The sequence below is a fragment of the Diachasma alloeum genome, unplaced genomic scaffold, assembly GCF_001412515.2.
Source record: "Diachasma alloeum isolate Michigan unplaced genomic scaffold, Dall2.0 Dall_scaffold_00660, whole genome shotgun sequence".
Classification (NCBI taxonomy): domain Eukaryota; kingdom Metazoa; phylum Arthropoda; class Insecta; order Hymenoptera; family Braconidae; genus Diachasma; species Diachasma alloeum.
The window spans coordinates 188,186-195,119 of record NW_021680792.1 but is presented as its reverse complement, the minus strand read 5'-3'; positions in this window follow the sequence as shown (position 1 = coordinate 195,119).

Here is a 6,934-nt window from a genome sequence, read left to right as displayed (position 1 = left end):
GAAGTAGATTCTAATAGTGCCATAATTTTCTAATAGCCGAGTCAAATCTATTATAAAATTTTTTCTTGTTTTATATTATAAAAAAAAATCAAAAAATGTGAAATTATTTTCAAATAATGATCCATTCGCAGGAGTATATTTCCAACAAAAATTGGTGAATTTTCAACGGAAAAATTATGAATAAAATAGCTTTGAAACGTTCCGCGATTTCTAGTATGTCTCCTTTCCCTTAATTGTGAGAATGGATGGGGAACATGATGAAAGTGAGACCTGACGTCATTTAAGAGACGTAATGATTTGAGGTATAATTACGGATTTTTTAGTAATTTTCTACATCACTCATCGGTCGTTTTTTTTTACTATAGTATACATTGTTTATAAGAGCAGCCAGAATCTGAGATTCTTGGCTTCACGGTAGAATTTTTGGTCATAATTTCTACTGGAACAGCTTCGTTCTTATTTGAATTTGGAGAAATTTTTCTGACATTTATTACATTATTTTCTGTTTCTTGTTTACGAAAGTATATTTCTAATTGAGGGATAAATAATCATGGAGAATTAAAATTCACACAGATAGATCATTTTGTAATTTTAATCATTCACTTGAATTTTTTTTCATATAATTCTGTAGATGAATTATAATACTTTGGGTTTTCTCATAACAGTTTTATCGAATTATCGATATTGATATTTTCATCTCTTCCCAGGTTTTGCCAAGAGTATTGTATATTTTCTCACTGAAGTCGAAATTTTCACATTTTTATCGGTAGATTTCCCACATTACCATCTTGAAATAAAAAATTGGATTAATCCAAATTTTCATTCAATAGTCACTTCATATCAATAATATCTCTATAATAATTCTATTAGAGATTATGCAATTTTGATTTTTCTATGGAAATTTTCAGGCAAAAATTTCCCAAGTTTTTGTGGCCGTTTTTTCTCCACTTGATTCTCATCGTGATGAATCAAAGGGAAAAAATTGAGAAAAATCGTGTATAGAAATTCAAGAAAATTTTCCACAGGACCGCACTATAGATTCCACCATTGTCAATAATCAAATTTATCAATTAAATTGCGTGAGAAAAATTCGAAAAAATATCATGGATATTTAGTGTCATTCAAATTACATTCTGCATGGAATGATGATTTTTTAAAACATTCCCTTTTTATGAATAAATGATTGAAATGGTTCGAACTTTTGGAAATCTTATTCTTTTGGCATAAAATTAATTCCTGATAAAATTCTGAATATGAAAAAATTTATTACAATTCCGAAAAATGATTTTTATGGTGAAAAATTGACTGTTTATGAATGATTCTTACAAAATGCTGTTAACCTTTAAAAATTGTAATTTTCAATTATTTTATGAATCTTTCTCCAAAAGTACACTTTCTAGTTGTTTTTTCCAGATTTTTGAAAAGTTTTCTGACGGTTCAAAATCAAGAATAAATTTCAGAACTCCAAAGTTTAGATATTCATTTAGATATTCAAAGTTTAGAATTCGTTGTAAAATACTCGGAAACTTATGGTCAAGTGGGGCTCAAATGGAAGCACTTATTTAAAACTACAAAAGGTTTCACAAAAAAAAATAGCCGAAGTACTTGCATATCCTTAAGAAAAGCAATGGTCAGATCTAAAGAATTTACAAATGAATCATTTCAATAGGAATAAGAATATACCTCAACATCGTATTTTGCTCGACACTTATGTGTAATTAGATCATTGCAGCTCGATATTTATTTATTTGAGTAGTAAAGTCATGCTTTATGTCCCTCCATTCAGTAGAGGAAAAAGATACAATGAAGAACGAGCAGTAGCAATCTGGAATTGAGAAAAAAATTTATAGAAAAAAGTCTTGATTATTATTTTGGGTATTCCTGATGAATTAAACTCAGATATGAGTTACACTTGAATCTGGCTCCAAGGTAATTTTCCAGAGTTTCTCTCTTCTTCCTTAAGTTACCTCTGCGTTTCATTCATCAGGAATTATTATAGGAAAATTTTCACTCACTTCGTCCTTTGATTTTTGGCCTCTTAAGTCGACGACGATTACCTGTACACTGAAGTACCAATATGTTTAATTAAGAAGATACACAACAACAAAAATGTTTCAATGTTCGATGGATTCAAAAACTGGTTTTCTCGGTCTTTTTGGGCAGAAGAACGGCCTGGATGTTGAGAAGTACTTCACCCTGTGCAATTTCACTTCCAGAGAGAACTCGACTGTAAATCTGTAAACTGTAAATCTCTTGGGATGATCCGGGTCTCCTTGTTATGAGCACTGTTTTGGCATTTCCACTATTTTTACACTTTTTTTATCTGTGGTGATTGATTTATTCATTTATTTATCACACAATTTAATCTCATCAATGGCTCAATTTTCATCAACAAAAATTGTCATTTTTTTCTAATCGATACTCGACAGTTGTTTGCATTGATAATCGATATTTTTATTTTCGATTGAAAAAAATCGATAACTCGAATTTCGAGAAATGGTCTTCTCCTTTAGTATAATTGTTTGCAGCCGATAGATAGAATCGATAAATATCAGAAACAATAGTGTAGCCAGAGAGGGTGCGGCAGCGGTGGTCGTCCAGCTTTGTCTCATTTTCCATATTTCTATAAAATGAAAAAAAAACATATATTCATGTTATATATCCTTTTAAGTTGTTAGGTTCCCAAGCCGGTTGGGTTCTGTGTTATTGGAATAATAGCACTCGCGACAAATACTAAATAATATTCGTTTATTTTAATCTAATTTCGACGAAGTTACAATTGAATGCGTTCATTTCGATACCGAAGGTATCGGGTGAACAGTGATAATGACTGTCATCAAGTTACTGGCCCACAGGCAATGGTCCTTCGAGTATTTACTTCGTCGAGAGGCTATGACATCTTGGCCATTGCCTCATATCGTCATGGTGTTATGATAACACCATGTGAATGAGCCCAGTGGAAACTGCTGATGCCATTGCACTGGCTTACTTATCATTGCGAATATACGTGTCTTTCAGTGCACGTGTATTCTCGATTGATTGAATATTTCTTAATTCTATGTTGTGATTCTGAAATATGTGCTACGTACGTTTGTCCATATTTCAGAATGGTTAGGAAATTATGCTCCACTTTTGGGGCATAACATCCTTCCCTGTGGGGGGAAGAAAATTATCATTTTTTGATAATTTTCTCCTCTGTTACATAGATTTTTATTCCAAAGTTTTTTTTTTTACATGGTCTACAAGACCTAATGTTACGTACTTAAAACTCTGCAAATTTCGCTAAGTTCAGAGGTCGTCTATTACGGTGGCTTCGAACTTCGGCTCTGTCCTGGGTATCAGCCAAGGTTTCCTGGATTTTTTATACCACCAAGAAATTAGGAAACCCGCGGTGATGAAGATAAAAACGACCACTGCGGTGAAGATCGATGACGGTTGCGGTAGAAATTTGTGATAACTGTCGAATCCTGAGCTCGTGTTGAATTCCTCTTTCTGCTCGGTCAGGTCCTCCTTCAAGGTCTCGAGTTGAACCTCCAGGCCCTCCAGCTCCTTTATAGTACCAACCATGTTGATCAGTTGGACATCACACAGGTTGTTATTTACTTGATTGAGACTCACTGTGATGTCGTCATTCAGTGTGAGGTTTAGTATTGGTTGGATATGGGAATTCAATTCCAATCCAAATGACTTCCGGCCTTTGATTGTGAAATCTGTAGTGACCACACCACAGAAGTTTGGTACTTGCAGGATGCCTGAGTCTTGTAGAACTTCTCGGGTTTCTTTATCTCCGCATGTGACGGTGATACGTTCGGACTCGGAAGCTACGTAGAACCATGCGTTGCCTCGTCGGATTTTTATCAGTAGCAGGCGTCTTCATTGCAGATGTTTAATCGTGCAAACGGCCGGTATTTTTTCCGAGTTTAAGTACATCTGTACTTCGCAAGGGCTAGATTTTCGTGTCATTTGCACCGGTAGAGATTTAGTACATAAATATTGCTCGTGAATCCTCTTGCAATTTCTCAACTGTTCTGAGGTCATTGGCACATACTGTTGCGTCGGGCCGTGTATTACTAGGAGCTCACTCGTTGCCTCTACGTATGAGCGATACTCGTCCGTTGACCGCACAGGAATTCTATGCGTCAGCATAATGTCGAATACTTGAAAGTCCACCAGCGGTACTTCCGTTAACGTGAGAATTCTCCCACTGAATGTAGAAATACTGGTAGTTGAAATTTGTTGTAATACGTGCATTCCACCAACGACTATCTCGAAGGGAAAACTCAATCCCTTCGGTAATTTTGCCGTGCGGAGAAGAGCAACTAAGCTCGTCTCCGTCGACTCATTGCCCGATGGAGGAGGCAAGAGCGAGTAGATCTCAACCCTCTGTGGGACCTCGGAGTGATCGCCGATGACACCGAAGATATTTATAATCTTCGTCTCTTGGTTGGCGAGACCCCTGCCCCTCAGCCGTGCCATGTATCTCAATATCTGAAGAGATCGGAGACCACTTGTCCTGATTGTTGGGACTACATCTTTTCCAGTCCAACCCTTTTCTACCTTGGGTGGGGCTGGCATCTGAGGTACCCCGACCTCTCTTATGGCCAGGTTCGGAGTAGATAGTGAGACAGGCCTTTTAATTTAAGCAATAAATAATCGACTAAATAAATAGATTCGACATAACTATAAATAAATGACTGAATAATAGGCCTTCACCTGGCGCGGCCTGGGTCAAGGGCTGCCAGGGCTCCTGAGAATCCTTTTCGTAGTTTAACTTGTTCGACAATAATAATTAATTGTATGGGCGCCAGTTAGTTTAACGTTAACTAACAACGATCGACTCAGCTCGAGGCGTGGATGTTGGAAGACCCAAAGAATAGTGAAATCGACAGAGAGAGAGAGGAAGGAGAAATATAGGCAAGAATATTAATAAATAAGTACTCACAGTTAATGTCGACAATTCACTGTATATATTTCTAATTAGCTCCTCGGGAATTGACTCTTTCCACACAATATTACAGATAATAAGACACAATAAAATAAACGACTTTATATAACACGAATAATATTACAAGATGTACACGTGTGTACTGCCGGGGCAAGAGTGACCCGAAGGGCCTCAAGCAGCCTGTTGCGCGACGACTAATTAATAAGCCGGCGCATGCATCCTTGATGTCGACTCAACTCCTTGGCTCGTTATTTAAATAGCGAGTTTACGAGTTTATTACTTCAAATAATCGACTAGATAATTATAAATTAAATAAAGGATCCCTATGGCAGTTCGCTAGATCCCCGAGGGTGGAAGAGCAATATCGACGTGAAGAGGAAAATAATATATCCTGTCTCAATAGTGAGAGCAAAAAGTTTGTTGAAATTTTATAAACAATTTGTAAGTTCTCAATCTCCACCTGAATAAAACTTGCCAATTTCCAAAAGCAATTTGTGTTTAATTCCGAGACAGTGGTCTATATAGTCATGCGACTATATATGGGCGTAGTTTATTGACGTGGACCCTCTGAGTTTTTTTTGTGCCGCTCCTGACCGTGTAATTCACGTCTCAATTTCTTTCGATTATCTCATAAGGTCCGATCCAGGGTTGCGTCAATTTTTTCGATCGTTCTCGTCGCAGAACTTCGTTTTTCAGCAACATGTGGTCTCCATCTCCTCGGAATTCTTATCGTATTGGATTTTCGATTTTTTTTACCTTCGGCGAGTTTCTTCTTGGCCTCTTGATGCGCTGCTCGGAACCTCTTTCTAAGTTCCTGGTCAAAATCATCGTAGCAATACGTCAGACGAGGCGGTTGCTTAACGGCTGTCGGTAACTCAGCACGTCTTCCAAACATCAATTCAAATGGCGTCATCTTCGTCGCCAAATGAGGAGTCGTGTTATATGTGAACATCGCATATGACAGCCAGATGTCCCAATCTATTTGATCCTCCACAATGAAACTCCTTAGGTACTCCGTGAGAGGATGATGGGATTTGTCGACAATTCCATTTGTTTGGGGATCATACGCCTTGGTCTGGATTTTTTAAATTGTCAATAACTTACAGACGTTCTTGAAAATTTCTCCAACAAAATTTGGTCCCTGGTCTGTAAGCAGTTATCATAGTGACCCATATTCACACACGATTTTCTCTGCGAATGCGCGACTAATTGTATTCGCCTCTTGGTCCGGAATTGGAATTGCTCTGCTAAATTTTGTAAAAGCGTCTTCGAACGAGAGAATATATATATTCCCCGCGTCCGTGATTGGTAATGGATCAGCAATGTCTATAGCATATTGCTCGAAGGCCTCGTCAGGACTCTCCTCGATGACCATTGACACCTTCGTCGCTGTTCCCAGCTTACTCAGCTGAAACTCCTCACAGGTCGCTAGGAATTTCTCCACATCTGATTTCATTCGTTTCCAGTGATACTTCTGACGCAATTTTGCGTACATCCGTTTTACCCCGGAATGTTCCGCAATTGGCGTATCATGGTATTCCTACAGAATACTCATAATTTCATGCTCAGCGGGTGCAATGACCACGTCGCTGACCGAGTGCCGCACTGCTTCCGTCTCTGATTTCGCCTGGGCTCGAGTTACCATGTTGATAGGACTGAGCGCATCGGCGTTGGTTTTTCGGCGTTGCTATTCAACTTCCCGGCCTTGTGAACGACCTCGTAATCATATTTTTCCAGGCGAATATGACAATGCATTAATCTCGATTCTGGATCTTTGATATTAAATATCCACTTCGAGGGTCTATGATCCGTAACGACGAACTTTCGGCCATATAGGTAGGGCCTGAAGTGGTTGATACTCCAAACTACTGCCAATAGTTTCTTTTCTATTGTGCTGTAATTTTGCTCCATCTTGTTGAATGTTCTGCTGGCGTAAGCGATTGGCAAATCCTTGCCTATCTCTCCCTGAGTAAGTACAACTCCCATTGT